The sequence below is a fragment of the Ambystoma mexicanum genome, chromosome 6p, assembly GCF_040938575.1.
Source record: "Ambystoma mexicanum isolate Mex_15411 chromosome 6p, UKY_AmexF1_1, whole genome shotgun sequence".
Lineage (NCBI taxonomy): Eukaryota > Metazoa > Chordata > Amphibia > Caudata > Ambystomatidae > Ambystoma > Ambystoma mexicanum.
The window spans coordinates 1491546357-1491565508 of NC_090935.1; the positions used below are offsets into that span (position 1 = coordinate 1491546357).

The window sequence follows — 19152 nt, forward strand, 5'->3', positions numbered from 1 at the left end:
ATGTGCCTGCGGACTGATGGGCGTGCAGTGATGATGTTCAAGACCTGGTGTAGGCAGCGTGACTGGGTGGCCTGTGACACCCCACCCACTATGGCACTTGTCCGCTGAAATGATCCAGTGGCTAAGAAGTGCAGTACATTGAGGACCTTCTCCAGGGGGCTGAGTGCTTGGGAGCACAGGGTGGGTGATGTGAGGTCATCCTCCCACTCACTCACCAGGTCCAGTATAATGTGTGGTGGAAACCTGTACCTCCCATACACCTGGTCATCAGGCATCCCGAAAAGGCTGGTTCTGGGTGTGAATATTCTGGCCCTGACTATCCTCCTCCTCCTCCTTTGGTAGCCCACTGCCACTGCTGCTAGGAACGGTATGTTCATCCTGGTGTCTGAGCTTGTTATTGTTAAAGTCCGCAAATTTATGCTTTGTGCGTGTTCTAGGCGAGCGTGTGACCCGCGCACCCCTGGAATCCAGTTCCCAGTCCAATAGCTTGTGGAAATTCACACGCACCACGGGATACAGGTTCGCTGACGTACTTGCGTGTGTAAGTGCCCGCGCACCCATGAAATACACGTACATAGGCCAATCGCGTGTACGCGCACTTTTGTCCAATTACATGCGTTGACACTCTGACGTGCAGTATTTCCACGTGTGCTCCGTCATCACGTGCTGAGTGGGGAACACCCGTGCGGGTCACGTCACAGACGCGCTTACGCGCTGAGGGACTCTGGTCCAATAGAATCGCGTATGCGTGCTGACGCGCTTACGCGCTAAGGGCCTTTCCTCGGATTTCACGCTGACGTGCAGGATTTTCACGTGCCAAATCACTCCGTATCAAGCTGGCCACGCGAAAACACACGGAAGACCACGCTCCTCCCCAGAAGGCCGAGTTACTGCCCCCCAGTGCCCCGAGCAGCCTCCCACGTGCCATCTGCTGCTGCCTGCCTGCCTGCCTGCTGCCACCGTGCCCTGCCATTTGGTGCCTGCACATCAGCCATCTGCAGGGGTCCAGTTGCTGTGTCCACCCCTGCTGGAACTGAAGACTCCCGACTGGGATTACATCGCTCCACAGCCCAGCCCCAGGACCCAGTTGCCCACCCACACCTGCCTCTGGGGTTGCCATGTCGGGCACTTCCACATCTGGCACCAGTGGCAACCCCAGGCCAGAGGGGCAGAGGGGCACCAGCTTCACTGACAACGAAGTTGGTGTCCTGGTGGAGCATGTCCTGGGGCAGTATGATGCCCTCTTTGGATCGTCCCGCGCCAGCAAGGAAGGACGGGAGAGGATCTGGGCCGACTGTGTGGTTGCCATCAACGCGGAGGGGGTGGCAACCCGCAACGTCCTGAAGATCAAGAAGCGCTGGGAAGACTTGAGGTCCAGGACCCTTGTGAAGGGCCGGCGCCTCGTGGAGGGGGGCCGGGGCCGCATGAGTTCCATCCAGATGAGGGTCCTGGAACGCGTACGCCCAGCGCTCCACGCCCAGATCCTTGAGAGGGAGGCCCGTCTGGAGTTGAGCGGTAAGTGTCCAAGCATTACTGTGTGAGACAGGGCATGTTGCGGTGTGCTGGTTCTATGATACTTGCCTGTATGTGTGCCATAGGCCATGTATGCATGTATGTGTGCAGGGACATCATGGTAATGCATGTGCGACCAGTGATGTGTGACCCACATGGTTGTTGCATGTGTTCAAATGCCGCATGGGGAGCCCTATGCAGATTTTGAACATGAGAGCATGCCAGTCTCTGTACCTGGACATGGGTGGGGGTGAGGGATGGGTGCTGATGCCAGGTACATATATGATAGCCATGTATGTGTGCCTGACCTACGTGTCTGTGACTTGTGCATGCCATGGATGCATGACACATGTGTGTGACAATGCACAGATTCAGTGAAGCAGCCAAATTACCCTTGTATCCGCTGTGTTTGGTGTGTTTGGGGCCAGATGGATGTGACTGAGGTGAAGTGTGTGCATGTGATAGGCATGAGCCATGATGCATGTGAGTTACATATCATTGAATGTTTCAAGAGTCCATTGGACATGCATGGAAATGTCCATGGCATGCACCATGCCTGTTACTGTGTGTGTTTTGCCTGGACTGACCCATGTGTTGTGGAGGGACATGATGGAAGTGTACTTTGACAGTGGTGCTCATCTGCTATTGCTTCCTGTCTAGGGGACCATTGTACAGTGCCCTGATGCTTGTGTTCTTTGTCTCCCTCTACGCAGCGGCTAGTGAAGAAGAGGGCGGAGATGGCGCTGTGGAGCAAGGCGGCGGGAATGCCCCCACGGCTGCAGCAGAAGGGGTGGGTGAGCCCCCACAGGGGCCTGCTACGGTGGGAGACGGTGAGGAGCCATCCAGGTTGGTGGTTTGCACAGAGGAGGAGGAGGCCGCCACTGGGGCACACATGGGGCCTGGTGGGGGCATCCCTGCTGGTGCAAGTGGTGCAGTCCAGGGCCAGGGGCAGGAGGCAGCACAGGTCTCCGTGGAGGGGCCTGTGCATGTCGCTGTCCCTGACCCTGTGAGTGCACCACCATGCACCAGCAGGGATGCCCCGTCCCAGGCCCGTCCGCAGGTAGAGGGGATGTCCATGTCACATGACTCCACTCCACCTGCGGACGTGGGAACCCCTGGCCGTGTGGAGAAGGTCCTGATTGGGGTCGCGATGCGCACGGCTGTGATTCGTGATGCCGTGCGTGCTTCCCGGGAGGAGGACGCACGTCATCACGAAGTGCACCGTGCCGACGTGGCCCAATTGGGATCGGCCATGTTCGGGGGTTTCCTGCATGTGTTGTCCAATCTGGCGGCCCTCTCCTCCTCTGTGCAGGCTATACACCAGTCGTTCTCCTTGCCGTCTTCCGGCCCAGATGCCACCAGGGCCCCCTGTGGACCTGCCCCGACCAATGCAGCCAGCTCGGTGGGGATCCCATCCCTGCCACAGTTGGGAGTCGGAGGTCCAGCAGGGGTGGACAACACAGCAACTGGACCCCAGCAGATGGAAGATGTGACAGCATCATCGGGCAGGGCACGTGCACGACGGCGTCGGTGGTTTCCATCAGCCTGGATGCCGTCGTGCTGGCAGAGGCAGTGGCGTCGGAGGCAGCAGCAGGCTCGACGTGGGAGGCATCATGGCTCGGGGCCTTCAAGATCAGAGGGGCAGGCATCGGCCGGAGGGCAGGGCAACCCTGGGATGGTGGTGTCTTCGGTGTGGGAGCAGTTGGTCCAGCGGATAGGTGCGGAGCGGCAGTGGGCTGAAGAGGAGTGGCTCACCATGGTCAGGGCGGAGTTCTCCATGCGTCGGGCGTTGAGGCGGGCTGAGTGCCTCGAGGAAGCTCGCAGGGAGTTTGAGCTGGACATGGGGTTATCCCTGCGAGACCTCGGGGCCAGGACAGAGTCCCGCCTCCAGGACATCGACATGGAGTTCGATGATGCCCTGGCCAGCAACATCACCGAGTGAGCCGCAGGACTTGCCCGCTGCCTTTGTATATAGTTATTTAGTTAGTTAGTGTTAGGTTTCCTTTATTAATTTTTGTATTTTTGGACCGCTCGGACAATGGCCACTTCTTTGTATATATTATTTTCATTAGGTAGTAGTAGGTTTCATTTATGGTGTTGGGCTCATGGACCCTGGAATTTTCGTGTATATAGTTTGCTTTTTGAAGAAAATTTTTTTTTATTAATTATTGTGTTCACCATGAGGAAATGGTTTTTCATTATTTTACTTCCACATGATTTTGCTTTGGACAAAATTTGTTTTTGGATTACTTTGTTTTTTTTATTTTTACATTTGTTCTCGGACATGGACCGTTTATTTTGTTATCCCCATTGTTGTATGTTTGATTTTTTAAATTATTTTACATCTTTAATACTTGTTTTTTCAACTTTCACTTGTGGTATTTTCTCATTGGTTTCATACATGTCATGATATGGGTTTTGACATTCACTTGCACCCATTGTGTATGTGTGTGTGACGGACATGTGTTCATTTACAGACTTGCCATTGGGGTTGTATCATGTAATTGCATTCACTATGTGGGTGGATGCAATCCTTGCCTGGGTGTTTGTGCTGGGTATGCTGGCCATTACTGCCATGATTGAGTATCGTCAGGACCTGGGGGCAGGGGGACATGTGTGGGTGCCTGGTGGAGGGCGCCCCTGCACTGCTGGGGTGTCGGGGTGGTGGGAGACATGCGTGGGGGCCTGGTGGAGGGTGACCCTGGTGGCTGGGGGGTGGGGGTGGTGGGTGACATGAGTGGGGGCCTGGTGGAGGGTGACCCTGGTGGCTGGGGGGTGGGGGTGGTGGGTGACATGAGTGGGGGCCTGGTGGAGGGTGACCCTGGTGGCTGGGGGGTGGGGGTGGTGGGAGACATGGGTGGGGGCCTGGTGGAGGGTGACCCTGGTGGCTGGGGGGTGTGGGTGGTGGGAGACATGAGTTGGACATGGGTGGGGGCCTGCTGGCAGGTGCCCCACAGTGCTGGGGGGTGGGGGTGCAAGGGGACATGAGTTGGTGTTCATTAGTTCAAGGAGACATGTGCCTTTGCTGGGGGGCATGCCCATGTTGGGTGGGCTGCCTGCGGGACATGACCAGGGATGCAGGGTAGTCCCCTGTGGTGTGGGCTGCCTGCAGGGGCTGTGGAGGGTGTACAGGGTACACCTGGGAGGACCCACACTGTCAAATCACATGTGGGACTCCCCGGCACCCCTGAAATACACGTACCGTGCAGAAATCGTGTGTAAAACTTCCCGCGCACCCCTGAAATACACGCGCACAGGCTATTCGCGTGTGGAACTTCCCGCGCATCCCTGAAATACACGCGCCCAGGCTATTCGCGTGTAAAACTTCCCGCGCACCCCTCAAATACAGGCGCCCAGGCTATTTGCGTGTGGAACTTCCCGTGCACCCCTGAAATACACGCGCCCAGGCTATTCGCGTGTGGAACTTCCCGCGCACCCCTCAAATACAGGCGCCCAGGCTATTCGCGTGTGGAACTTCCCGCGCACCCCTGAAATACACGCGCCCAGGCTATTCGCGTGTGGAACTTCTCACGCACCCCTGGAATACAAGTAGCCCACTCCCCCAGGCCCGATCGCGTGAGGAACTTCACGCGAACGCCTGTAATACACGTAGCCCGCTCCCCCAGGCCCGATCGCGTGTGAAACTTCACGCGAACCCCTGAAATACACGTAGCACGCTCCCCCAGGCCCGATCGCGTGAGAAACTTCACGCGAACCCCTGAAATACACGTAGCCCTCTCCCCCAGGCCCGATCGCGTGAATGACTTCACGCGAACCCCTGTGATGCACGTACCCTGCTGAAATCGCGTGTGAGACTTCCCGCGCACCCCGGTATACAGGCACACGTATTTTTTGTCAGCAGGTGTCCGTGTTTGTGGGTACCCCTTTGCACGTCATTTTTCCTGGAGGGCCACAGTATGGGACATTCATCATGGCAGTATATAGGTGCTATTTGTTGGCGCACCTTTTGGCGCACATTTCTTACAGCCGCAGAGACGCTACCGCCTGCTTTCTTGTGGCGGTCGTGTTTGCGCCTGTGCGCTGGTTTGAGCGTGCGCTTTTTTCCCCTATTCTATTCCATGAATACGTGTTGTAGGCGAGCGTGTGGGCGTTCCGCGCACTTGTGCCCTGTACTACCCCCGTGACGCCCACGTTTTGGCAAGTTGTTCCCCATTCCGAGTGTTACGCCCGTGTTCCGCCTACTTTTGTTGCGTGCGCCGCGCTATGTGCGAATTTCGCTGTGGCCTGTGCGATTTTCGCTGTGACCTGGCGCACGCTGTTAGATGGCCTGTGCGTCAACGTGCGCCGCGCACTTTTTTATCGCACATCCGCTGGTTTTCTCGCGCACGGCCTTCCATGAATCGACGTGCGCTGCTTTTCGTGCGATTTTCGCACTTGCACTGCGATTTTCGCTATTCCACTGCGATTCGCACGTTTTTGCCCACTTGCGCCGCGCTAATTATTCCATGAATCGGCCTCATAGTCTTTTTATAGATATTTTATAGATAGATATTTTAAATATTTAAACATTTTAAACATTTTGTATGCTTTTGTATGCTTTTGTATGCTTATAATTATACACAGTCTCTTTTTTAGTTGTTTGCACATTGGGGTTCTTTGCCTGCAGGTGCAGACAATAACGTGTTCCTGGCGTAAAAAAGCTTAATCGTGATCTCGAAGGTGTAGCACGAAGTGGGAATAACAAAGGGAGTTGTTGGTCCTCTCTATTTCATATTTGTATCTGTATTTGTTATTCTATCATCATTATTTATTTAAGACACTCTCGATCCGCATATCATACTAATGGCGTGTGTCCCAGCAATTGGTATTGATGAGTATGCGAGTGAACTTGCCATGCATAAAAACCTTCGGAATAGAAGGATATGTATCCCGAAGGTCATTTCTAACCCGAAGACAGTGATACCAAAGTGCAAACAAATAACGGAATATTACAGTAAAAGAGGCATGCCTAACTCTGTTTTAGAGTCTGCTAAAGACGATTTGGTGGGTGATCTCACAACAAATTTGGGTTGCGTAAGCTCCAAATTGTTAAGTGATGTGTTAGGGGCTCAAACTTATGCTGTGCCTATAAACAATAATGTGGTCTATACGGCAAACACAGCAATTGAACATTTGCCATGTGGTGAGTCCGGCGATAAAGTAATAGGCAGACTAAACCCCACCACCCTATCTTCTCACCAAAAAATAGCACCAATGAACTAAATGTTGCTGTGCACCATAACGGCCATATAGCCTTAGTTCACGGCCTACCAGTCACAGGGATATGCCCGTCCATTGACTTTCCTGAGTCGTCATTATATGATCCTGGGTAGAATACTTGGGTCTTGACCCCGAGCAATCTCTCTTGGAAGCTGCTGCAACACCCATGCACTTCACTCCTCCTAGCAAACCATGCTTTTATAGCATACCATTATAGTAACTATATGAACTGATATCTGGTTAACCAGCTTGAACTGTAGATTCACATTTTCTTGTACATGCAACTTTGTTAGTAATTTGAACTGTATAACTGTATTTTTCCTGTAACCAAGTTCTCAAGTATCCTTGTACTGTCTGCGCCCAGCTACCCCTTCGGGTTTGGTTTTGCGCTATAACAAATAAACAAACAAACAAACATGCGGCCCTCAAGGTGATATTAATTCTAGGAACCTCCATATACCCACAGTATCACCAGTAAAGGTTGAATGTCACCCGCCTGCATTTTCCTTCTTTCCCTCTCATCCTACAGATACTAAGACAAATAGGCCCTCATTACAACCCAGGCGTTAAGGGGTAAACGGCGCCGTAAAAGGTGGCGATGCCGTTAAACCCTTAACGCCTGTTTACGAGGTCCCTTTGCGGGTGGCACTTTAACGCCTGCTTTTAGCAGGCGTTAAAAAACCAACCCGCAAAAGGACCTTGGTGCTAAGTACGGTGCCGCAATTTGCGGCACCGTACTTAGCGTCTTCCCCATTCCCATTGAGCCCTATGGGGCAAAAATGGGAATGGGGAAGGGCCATGGCGGCATGGGGAATTACCGCCCCGCCAACCTCGGAATTCCCCATTCCGCCAGGGCGGAGTCTGTAAGTTACCGGCATGGACCATGGTGCTATTAGCACCATGGTCCAATGTCTGGGTCGTGATGAGGGCCATAGTGTTTTTCATTTTCCTATAACTAAGGAATTGCCTAATCCTTGTATCCTTGTGATTGTGAAAACCAGATGACCAATCCTAATGACATAAGTATGAATTCTGATGACATGTTTTATGCTCTTGAGAACTTGCTGACATTATTAATTAGCAATTGCAAAACTCTAGAAAAGAAGATTAACATTCAATCTTTGATAATCCATAAGAACATGCGTGGTTGTTGTCACACTAGTAGTCATGTGATGTCTCGTACATCCCCACGTAAAGCATCTTCACTATCAGGTTCCGCACAAAAGATAAAAACACAGAAGAAAAACAAAATTAGTGCTCCGCGATTGGCACCTGTACACCATGCGTTTGTGTATGGTCGCAGATGCTTCCACGGACCACATAAAAGCAGGAAAGCTTTGGCTGTCCAAGGGGTTGTATGTAGTGCCTATGAATGTCGCCCTGACGCGGCTCTTGCAGACAAATGTGCAGTGTTGAACAATGCATCATTAGTCCCGTCATCTACCGCCGAGGATGCGGAAGTAATTGCAGTAGAAAATAGTCTAACTATCACTTAAGACCAAAATCTACCAAACGTCAGCAGAGTAAAATACTCAAATCAAAATTGCCCATCCAAAAAGCTAGCAATCAAAAGAACTCTGACAAACAATCGACTCTGCCTGCAGTATGGGCCAATCCGCAGAGTACTCAAGCCCCTAATATTAACATAAAGGCAAGTACTAATCCTATAGTAATTAATCCTACTACAAGTGGCATGAGGATACCGGCCCTTCAATTAGTGCAACTACATCAGGAGTCTTTAACAACACCGTTAAATAGGTCAGCCATGTTATGTATATTTAAGTCCATCTTACCGTTGAGAGTCATCACCTCAGATGATATACGAATAGTAGATCAGGTGATGCTCAAGAATCAATTCATAACAAACATATCTTTTTCAGTAGAAGCCTTACTGAACTATGTACTAAGCTTCGAGGCCGACTTCTTGCGATTGGGTTATAATATTTTACGAGTTGAAAGTCCTCTAAACAAAAATGAAATTATAATACCAGTCAGTGTATCTAATAGCAACAGACAAGAGCCTCAAAATAGTGACCTGACTCTTACATCAGTTCCGTACAACCCCAATGGACAGAAAGGAACCGCTGATTTAGGCAGAGCAGTACCTACCAATACTTCTCCTGATGGTTATTGGCAGTGGTTGCCCACAGCATTCACGGCTCACTTCCTCGCCAAGCCTCAGTGATGCGACATGGTGGATATGCTCCTATCCTGGAATACCAGAGGGCATACCCACCTGTTCGACATCGATGGCTTGATGGGTCAGATGAGCATATTTAGTGTAGTTGCATTGCAGGAAACATGGCTGTTAGCTGAAGTACAAATAGATGGGCGGAGCACAGTTCATCAAATGGCAACCCAAGGTACAAAGGGACGTCCAAAAGGTGGCCTTCTTGTATCTGTGAACCCTCCATGACGGATAGTCAAATTAAATCAATCATCTGAGTATATCCTGGTTACAATGCTCTCACTATCATCCCTTGACATCTTGTTAATAAACATATATGATCCACCGAATATGGCAATGCCTGCCGCGAACATCAAGACTGTCGATGCAGTGTTACAGAATTATAGTCATGCAATCCCGGTGTGGTTAGTCAGTGACTTTAATGGGAAAACTGGTCATCTCCCTTTTACAGCGGACTGTATCTCTGAGTTTGCCTCTGTGGAACCGTTAACGGTGAAACCTAATAAGCAGGGGGCAAAATAGCACTCATTGTTAGCAGCACACGGGATAGTGAAATTGAATGGGTTGACACCTGGTGATCATGATATGGCCTTTACTAGAATTGAGGGTCGATCGGCCTCAACAATTGATTATGCATTATCAAACCGGAAAGGTATACCTTACATAACAGACATGAGCACGGTCACTAGATATGAAAGTGACCATGTTCCGTTATGATGGCTATTGAAGATGCCACGGCAGTCAAAAACAGCCATTGAATATGATGGAAATGGCCAATTGTCCCTAAATGAAGGTGGGAATCGAATTAGATGGCATGAACGTAACATTAACCGTGCAGATATTGTTGTGTCAGAACTGTTACCAAGTGGTTCTGGTGGTGTGAATGAAGCGGAGGCTATGCTGTCGAATTTCTCAGACATGATGTTGAAAATAAGAGAAAGGTTATTGAAAGACGGTCATATATCAGTTGTGCAGGACATACCAACTTTCCAACCAAACGCCGAGATGGATTTGACACTGCCATCAGCGATGCTAAAAGAAAGTTGCAAAAAGACATACATGTGATATTAGTTGAGCATGCTCCCTGCACATCCTCATTGGTTGTTCCATCATTAATTAAAATGGCTAAAAGGAATTATAGGAAATGGCTGTCTCGTCACAAGTTGGTGTGTGGTGGTAAATTATGGAAACAAATTGCCGAAAAAGCCAGTAATGGGGATACCGTTAGTATATGGCAATTACTCCAACATTCTCAACCCCGTCCTCTTACCATTAACTGTATAACAGAAGAACAATAGTGTAGCCATCTAAGTAGCACTCTGGGTCGTTCTGTCACCAATGACAACATACTGCAAATTCCATCTGAGCATTGGGTCTGCCAAGCATCCATATCAGATATAATTGTGATTATCACAAAGTTAAAAAAATTCAAGAGCCGCAGGGCCGGACGGTGTGTGTAATCTCCTAATAAAAAAAACAGCCTGAACTTTGGGCAGCTGCCTTACACCTATTGTTTACACAGATTGGTGCAACTGGACTGATCCCCCATTCCTGGCAATCTAGCCACGTACTCACGGTTCATAAAAAGGGTGCCTGGGACTCCCCAAATAATTATCGTATGCTAGCCATGCTCGATACGTCATCTAAGATCTTTGCTCGAGTCCTTTTGCCGGAATTAAATGTATGGATAACCGGTAAAAAAATACTACCGCCTAACCAAATTGGATTTTAAAAGGGCTCGGGCACAGTGCATGGCCTGCTGTTATTATCCACTGCGGTCGAGCATGCCTGGCAAAGACGAAATCTTGATGTGTACTGTGCATACATCAATTTTTCTGCGGCATTTGACACAGTGCAGAGAAACCACCTGTGGCAGAAGTTGCACAATTGGGGAATTCCACCAGGTCTCCTCCGAATGCTTATGATGCTGCATACTAACACAACAGTGCAGATTTGCCTAAATGCTGAAGGCAAACTATCTGCAACCATGCCAACAACTAGTGGAGTAAAACAGGGGTGCATGGTTGCTGCAGTGCTCTTCAATTTATATCTGGCAGATATGCAATTTGTGTTTCGCCTAGTTAAGGCGAACCCAGTGAAGATCTCTGATGTGATTGTCGTTTGTCTGGCATATGCAGACGATCTCATCCTGCTAGAATACACTCCCGCTGGACTCCAGCATATGTTAGACGCCCTTGGTACATATTGCTCCGATAATGGCTTACAAATTAACATCGATAAGAGCAAAGTGATGGCATTCACTAAAAAAAGAAAACTCAAAAAATATGTGTGGCAATTGAACAGTAAAAGCGTTGAACAAGTAACATCCTATAAGTACTTGGGTGTTATAGTGGATGATCATCTGAAATGGAATGTACACTGGTCCTTCCCTTCAGAGTCATTGCATTATTGCGACTAATGCCCTCAGTATTTTTATTGGCAGAAACTGCGGCTACTCTATATCTGCAGTTCTAACCATATATATATAGCCAAAATTAGAGCCATATTATTGTACGCAATAATTATCTGGGGACATAACATTATTAAGCTGGTGGAACGGTTTGAAGCTCGCTTATTACGCAAACTATTCCGTTTACCAGCCACTATACGTGTGGAGTATATCTACCTAGAATTTGATCTTCTAGGGATGTCATGTCTCTGAAAAGAAGGAAGAGGGCTGTTGAGCGTCCTATCCTTTTAACTTCAGATAGTTTGGCAAAGAGAATATTGACAAATTGAGTGTTGTTGTCACGTGGGTAAGTTTGAAAGCCAACAACTGTACCAAGTGCTCCATTAACTAGTCCTTGGTCCACATCAAGGTTAGGTTTAAGCATTACTCTACAGTTTAAAGATAATTTAAATATTTTCTCCGAACCAACTATTTTATAGATAGAGTTTTTCAAGGTGTTTAGCCTTGTTGTGGCTTGTTGACACATGGGTAGTGTCATACCATGAATGTCCAGTTTGTCTGTGGAGCCAATTTGAATTATTGGTTGCATTTCTTTTTTTAACATTGTTTCATTAAATTTTGAACAGCTTGCAAGAGTTGTCATTAAGGACATACAGTTTACATTGTTGTGTGCTAATTGTTCCATGACATCAGTAGCACATGAGTTATGGCCATAGAATGCATGTATGTGCCCACCTCTAATACTTTTTAAAATGTTGGCGTATGTGAGGTCTGCAGACTGACGCATGTTTTCAGTTAATACTCTGTATTGGAAATGTTGCCAATGGTTGACATTTCCTATGCTGCCAAGAGTTTTACGGCACAGTTTGTGCCCCAATGTTTTAAAAATAGGTTCACCTTTCACTGGTGTTAATTGAAGAAGATCTCCAAAAACAACAATGTGTTTTCCTCCAAAGAGCTCTCTGTAGTCTGTTTTGAGGACCACGCTCACCTCATCTATTAGCAGCATTTTCATTTGTTTGAAAACTCTGCATAGTTTCATTGCAGCTTCTGTAGAAAGTTTGTAATAATCTAATTTGTTTTGGTGTTCTACTGGAAGGAGTAGTCATCGGTGTAAAGTGACACTGCCTATGTTGTAGGCAGCTAAACCTGTGGGGCAGTTACAACAGCTGACAGTTGTTGTTTGTCAATTGTTGGAGGAACTTGCTGATGATGACACATGGTGTTTTCTACTTCTGTCATTGCTAATTAGGCCTCATCTGCTATTAGTGGCTGTTCAAGTGGTTCTTGGCCTCCTGTTACAGAACGTTGACTACTATCAGGAGTTTACAAATCTAGTTGGGCCTGGAGTTCTTCTTCGAGTTGCTGTTAATTGTGCAACACTGTTTGGTACTGTGTAAGGTTTACATCTGTTATAGTGCTTTAATTTGTTTAGAAAGCGTCTTCATAGGAGTTATAGGTATCTAGTAACGGTACTTCTTTTCTCCATGGTTTAAAAAAGTTGTAGCAGGGACATGTCATACAGTTCTTTATGTTGAAGAGTTTTTAATGACAATTTGATATGATTAATTAAGCTGCGTTCGGTAAGTTTCACTAAGCTGCCTTCACAATTTGCCACTCTGCATCTGCCTTTCTTTTCATCTGGTTTAATATTATTTTTGTATGTGAAGTTTTGGGCTACGTGGTATAAACACATGGTTTCCAAAGTGGTACTCCTGTTTGGGTAGAATGTGTCCAGTAGATGGTTTTTCAAAATTTCTTGGCTGTTGTGATCATTTTTGGCTATTGTTTCTATGTCCTCATATGATATGAGATTTTTTTTTCTAGATTTAGCAGGACCAAAGCTTAGCCATACTATATTTTCAGATTTTCCATACAAGGCACTACCGGTTAAACGGTCTGCAGCTTCATAGCAGCCACATTCTCTATGAGAGAGCATTTTTATGCCTAAGCTGTACAATTTCTCTGATACTGTTTTGTCAGATGATATGTCATCCCATAGGTCCTGAAGCTCTGTTTTCTCTGCTTTGGTTAAGTAGGATGTGACATATCGTGCAACTGCAGTGGAATTGTCTGCAATGTACTGCACATCTATGTGTCATGACCCTTGCCCCTGGCCCTTACTGGCAAGTCAGCCTTCCAGTTAGGGCCAGGTCAAAGGCCTTCAAACCTTATCCAAGACTCTCTTGGAGTCAATCCTTGCACCTTTGGCGCCGGCTCATAACCATCATGAAGACCAACATAAGAATGGGACTATTTACTTGGGACTATTTAACTTGGGGGGGGTTCAGCCAACATGGAGGCACACACATAGCTCAGTTACAAGGAACTAACCTATGCGGTCTAGTCTTTTGGGTGTGCAGGCCTGGGACTACTCTACCTGGATTACTTTGGGTGTGGCAGGCCTGGGACTATTTTACCAGGACTACTTTACCTGACACTATTTAAACCACACCCAAACAGTAGAACATGCTTTGCTTTATTCTGCTGTGGGCAGCGTTACGCTCACTGTGTCCAGTTCTTTGATGCCAGCTTGCCTGAAACCAAGGACCTGCAGAGACAGAAAGAACACTACAAAACTTTATCCTGTGTTCAATCCATCACTGACTTCAGTTCCACTCACCTGAAGGTACGAACTCCATCATCCAGCACCGCATGCATCCCGGAATACCATAACCTGGAAAGAGGAGAAAGAAAAACAGCATTAGTCAGCGTTTACTCATGTTTCCTCCCGAATGAAGAAAGCCACACAATTCTTACCTGGGTAGTCATCTCCTGTTCAGTATCATTGCTGGAACATTACGGCGCTCGGCGAGGAACATCACAACCTGCAAGGAGAGAAAAGACACAGGTTAGCAATATAAAAGGGTAAAAGCGCTGCGCATCGCGCATTACTCACCGGACAGCATCGCGCACACCGCGCTTTTGCCTACCGGCCAATGCTCATCTTCAAACTGCATGACAACACCAAAATACCTTTCCATACCTAAAAGGAAAGAAGAAAGACATTATTATTCGAGCTAAACAGAGCATAAGAAATGCATATAAAGACTGTAAAGCAGCAAACCTACGGAGTCGCAGCAGGCCTGGATTCCCACAGGGGGGCTTGCACCAGTGAAGTAACTTGGTCGCTGCTCGCCCCCACATCTACGCGCCCCTGCCACGAGGAGCAGGACGGAGAATCCACCTTTTACAATATTTGGGTAAGGAAAAGGCCCAAGGGGGAGGTAGGAGTTGAGGCCAAGGGAGGTGGGAAAACATAAAGACAATCTGGTATTGAATCTCCTATTTTGCAGACCTATCTTTAACCAGAGGCATTACCAAGGGACCGGGAGAGCGTTCGAGAGTGCAAATCATCCAACCAGGGCTGGGTGGCGTCCCCGTGGATACCAGGTGAGCGTAACACTATGCTTGAATTCCATAGGACGGCAATGATTGCATTGTAATCATTGATGTATTTTGATTCTTCTGTTCTTTTTATGTAATGTGTGTTCTTAGGTGATTTACCTTTGACACTATGTCTAACTGAAGACATGAAGTTGTTTACTTGACCTGTTGTTGAAACTGGTCAAGGCAAACTAAAGCGGCATCTGGTGTAGTATTTCCCTTTGTTTTTATATTTGCAACATTTGTGTCTTTGAAATTGTAAAATGTGTGCATGAAGGTGTTGTTTGTGAAGGGATTTGACAAGTGACATATTTTTTGATGAACTGCAAAACAGTGGCATCACTGTCCTGACCAAATTTAGGAGCATCTTTAATCCACAAAAGCTTGTGGATGTGTGGTGCTCCTCTGGCTTGGTATTCTTTTCTCCAAAAGAAGTGTTGTACTTCTCTGAGGTGAGGAACAGTTTTATTACAAATGAAGTGTAGCATAGCAATGAAGCGATGGTGGAAATATCTTGGTACATTTACAGGATCTAGAGAGCAGAGTTCTCCTTGTGTTTTTATATCTATGTTTGTTTTGTTTTTGTTTTCTGTGCATAGGAAATCGTGTCAATCTTCCCATGCATATTTTGCACAACTTACTGTCACAAACCAAGTGGGTGGGCCAAGGTTTCTTATCACACAGTGACGTCTGAACAAGTATTCTTTTGTACCAAGCATGTTTGCTAAACGATTTGGAATGCTTGACTGTAAAATCTCATCTTTTTCATGCACTTTTTGTAGTAATTCCGTAGCTGATATATTTTGAAAATGGATACCTGATTTCAATGTGTGTGCAACTCCATAGCATTGAATTGCTAGTTCACTTTCAAAGAGAAGGTGGAATATGCATTCCATGTTTTGTCTTAATCTGGGGACTTCAGAATACATTCGTAAAGAGCAGTATTCTGATGCTGTTATTTGTGCGGCTCTATCATCGTACCATCCTCCTTTCCCAGTAGGAAAGAGTAGAGGAAAGGCATGTGCTTCTATACTTTTTTCCCATATGCTGATTGGAGATCCTTTGGCTTGTCGCATTTGGCACGTTTCCAGTGCATCATCTATGGTGTCTTTAGAGTGTAATGGATGAATTGTATAATGGTCTAAAATACTGGCTTCTGTAGCAGGATCTAGAAGTTGAAATTGACCAGTTTCTGATGACTCTTGAATTATTTCAATGGTTTCCCTCAGGTTTTCATCAATATTAATTTCTCAGTAGTATTCATTTTTGTCTTTTAAATATTGCAGGGCTTGTCTAACTTTATGTAAGTCCATGAGTTGTTGCCAAATAATTTTGTCTTTTGTAGGTACGCCATTTACTAAGATAATTAAAGATTGATCTATTGGATGCTGCACTCCCAGAGTGTGTACATTTTCTATGAGATCTAATGGCAAATAAACTACTTTGCAACAAATGACTTTCACTAATTCAGAGGGAGGTAGTTTTGCTGTTTTTGGTTGAAGGCGTATTATTGCTTGAAATGGGTGCACTGTTTGAATTATGATGTTCTCATATAAGTTGAGTTGTTGCAGGGGTTTTGGTAATGGGAATAATTCCAAGTTATTTGTGATAGACGTGAAGATGTTTGGTTGTTTTCAAGTTTTGCAGTGCACTAACTGCAAAGTATTAAAGGGTCAGTAATCTCGTATTTTTTTTCTGCTATAAAATAGAGATCTAATTGGAACCATTTGGAATCTTCATTGACTTCTATTTTGTACGTTATGTCTACAGTTTTTGTGCTATTTTTATAAAAAGTCCAGTGGCAACACACACACAGTTTTTCAACTTTAATATTTCTTTTTTGTATGTGTGTAAAAGGAGGTTGCCATCTGTACAGTTGTTGCTAGTCTGTTGTAAACCTATTGCATTTTGTAAGTGGCTTTCAGTTCCAAAATATTTTCTCTGGATATGCTCTATTTCTTTGAGTAGTTCTTTGGCTGTACCATGTAGAAGATTGTTTGTTAAATTGGCTAGTGCTAAAGCAGGACTTTTGGCATAGTACAGTTTATGGACCAGATTTCTTATAGTTGAATGATGTGTTGATATCATTTTGATATGGTGGAAGGTGCTTTTGCAAATAGGTCCAGAAATGTAGTCTAATTAATGTCCTTGTAGTCCTGTGTATGTGCGCAATGGACAGGAGTGCATATTTTGTAGTAGTTTCATTTTGAATTTGTCTTTGCCTTTCACATACTGATTGAGGAACTGGCGCAAAGATTTGAAAGATTTTTTGGCTATGTTACACATTGATGTGCATGGCCATTTGTAGACTGGATGTATTGGTTCAGCGGAATGGAGAGTTGATACTGAGTTTTCTGGGGATATTTTTGTGAGCAGCGTTTCTTGTTCCATAATGGTATTATTACGTTTTTCATACCTTCGTCCACTGCTATGTATGGCAATTGGGTTTATTTGATTTTGTTTGTATGCTTCATCATTGAAATATGGTTCTGTGCTCGTGGTCTGACTCCATTCACCTCCACAGATGTTTGTGAAGCTACCTTTGTTGATATTCAGTTTATTGAGAAGTCTTTTTTGTAGTTTAGTACTTAGTTTTGTTAGTGGTTTCATTCTGTTTAAAACTGAAATAAATAATTTCCTTTTGAGACGGATTGCACTGTCTATGAGAGCTTCTATGATAAATTTTCTATGGTAGGTTTTAAGGGTTGTGCATGATTTCTCTCCTGATTTTATGAGGTTCTGAAGGACTTTGTGGCAGAACATTTTTTGTAAATAATGTTTTTGGTATGCTTACTTGCCGCTACATCAAGATTGATAGGTGCAGTGTTAGCACTAGTGGTAGCTGCAGTGTTGTTAATCACTTTCTGTTTCGTTTTACATTTTCAAAGAGGAGGCAAAGTTTCTGTACTGGAAGCTTGTTTTGTTTCAGTTAATGACTGCATTAGCTGTTTTGTTTGAACTTTTTGTACAAATTCTGCTAGAAGTGGATTCTTATTTTGGAGCGTTTTAGTTTGATTTTGTTTACTTTTGCGTTGCTTTCTACAGAGTTGCTTTTTGGTAGGCATTCTTTGGGGTCTGTTGGAGAAAAAAGGAAAGTGTGGGTTGGATCTTGTGCAGTGTTTGTGTGCTTTGTGCATGAGTGTCTGAGTATGATGGTAAGGATGTATTTAGAGGTGTGTGATTTTGCAATGGGCTGCTACATCAGGTTGGGAAGGCTATTCTTGTATTTGTTTGTTAGTGTACTGGTGTTCAGATTACAATACAATGTATGGAGCTGGTGAGGGGAAGCATTGATACTGAATCTAATGTTGCAGGGTTATTACAATTGTTTGTTCGGAATACTAGAATTCTACAGTGTTTGAGTAATTTTTTGGATGGAAAGAGTCTTTTTTTTAAGAGTTCTCCTTCGTACTTCAGACTCTGCTGCTTTCCACGGAAGTGGTCTTCACTGCAATTGTGAAAGAAAGAAGTTAGTAAATATGTGTGTTAATAGCACTGTTGTTAAAGTAGACATGTATTTCTTTATTTTTGCAATAGTAGTGCTTTCTGATAACTGTGCATAGCATGTACATGCACTTTCCTTTGCCTATGTGCATTCTGTATATTTCATTTAGAATCTGTTAGTTGAATGTGCTTTAGAAATGAGTGCAATAGTAAGCACACCGAGCACATGTGGTGTTATTGGATGTTAGGAGATAGAAGAAATAATCGTATGCTTTGTTTGCTATTTTTACAGGGTAAATGGCAGGAACTATGCGGAAAAGTATGAAATGTATGCATTTGTGAAGGTGTGGGAAATAAAGAAGAAGGATTTTATGGAGTCAGCAGCTTATTACTCAGTAGGTCATTACCAAAGTACTGGGTGATTCTGTGGTGCTTGGAGATGGGAGAGTCTGAAATAAAGGAAGGGTTTCAAGGAAGGATCTGGTGCTTGTGTTTCAGACTGAAAGGAAAGGAGAGATGTTGTAGGTGTTGCTTTACAACACTATACCTAGCTGTAGATGATGTGATAGACATGAATGCACCTGTGCATAGTTGAATGCTGTTGTAAATTCTAGAACGGAATGGGCAACCAGCTGGAATGAGAGGGCTGTCTAGATTGGAAGAACAGTTGCAGAGGCAGTGGTGTTTTTTCAGCTGGGAGCCTTTCAAATGGTATTGGCTATCTGTGTGCATAAATAAAGATGCATGCACTCATCCTGGGTGTATGTCATTTTATAACACACTAGAAAGCCTTTTCCCATAATTATACTGTTATTTCTCCCATCTTTTAACATGCAATGACACTTTGTTAGATAGCTGTGTGTGTTGCGTTTGATTAGTATTATGATCATTTGTAAAGGAAGTTGAAATGATAGAATGCATGTTAAATATGCAGCATTTATAGAAAGGAATTTGTATGTGCATCTTATACACTATAATGCATTAAATGCTA

General features: G+C 45.5%; 1 protein-coding gene across 1 annotated transcript in view; it reads right to left on the minus strand.

Annotated features, from left to right (window-relative positions):
• Positions 1-19152, minus strand: part of LOC138511076 (trichohyalin-like) — a 3831204-nt gene that overhangs the window by 3351928 nt on the left and 460124 nt on the right. The window lies entirely within an intron of this gene.